Genomic DNA, 774 nt, shown 5'->3' on the forward strand with positions numbered 1-774 from the left:
GGGGCTTTTAAAGAGATTCGAGGTGAAAGGGTTTGGGTCATCTTTACAGAAAACAAACCGGCAGAAATGCTTGGAGATTGGCAGCTAAAGTAATTAGTTTCCAACCACTTCCTCCCACCTTTCTATTTTTATAACTAAGACTCTATTTATAGAGCGTAAACAGGAATGTAGGAAAACGAGTTTGATGGGCTATGGCATTCCAATCAGTACGAATCTTACATCTTACTTTGTGTTGTCAAGCAGATTGCATCAAGTTACTTTCTCCTCATCATACTTTCATGCATTATTTTCTTAACGTCTCCCACTGCTTGATAAGATCAGGTTGGATTAGTTCATAAAATATATTTGTCTCTATAAGAGCTGGTGTGTGTGTGTGTGTGTGTGTGTGTTGTGATGTGTGTGTGTGTGTGTGTGTGTGTGTGTGTGTGTGTGTGTTGTGTGTGTGTGTGTGGTGTGTGTGTGTGTTTGTAAGGGGGGGTCCTCTAAACTATATTTTAGTTTTCGGTGGACTTGGTGCGCCTCTATGTCATTGGCCTACCCGGAGATAAATATGGAAGCACTCTCAGTAGTGTAACCGTTTACACTAAACAACCAATCACATTCCCTAGCACTTCCTTTACTGCCGCAGGCTGTCACAGTCAGCAGATGGGCTAGCCAACTGTTCACAGAGTGGGCCAATCAGGTTACAGATCTGTTACTCTAGGCCGGCCTTCCTAGCATGACGATATCAGAAGGAAAATATAAAGTGCTCTGACTGCTCTAGAGGGAGGTAGA

The sequence above is a fragment of the Salvelinus sp. IW2-2015 genome, linkage group LG13 (genome assembly GCF_002910315.2).
Source record: "Salvelinus sp. IW2-2015 linkage group LG13, ASM291031v2, whole genome shotgun sequence".
Taxonomy (NCBI): domain Eukaryota; kingdom Metazoa; phylum Chordata; class Actinopteri; order Salmoniformes; family Salmonidae; genus Salvelinus; species Salvelinus sp. IW2-2015.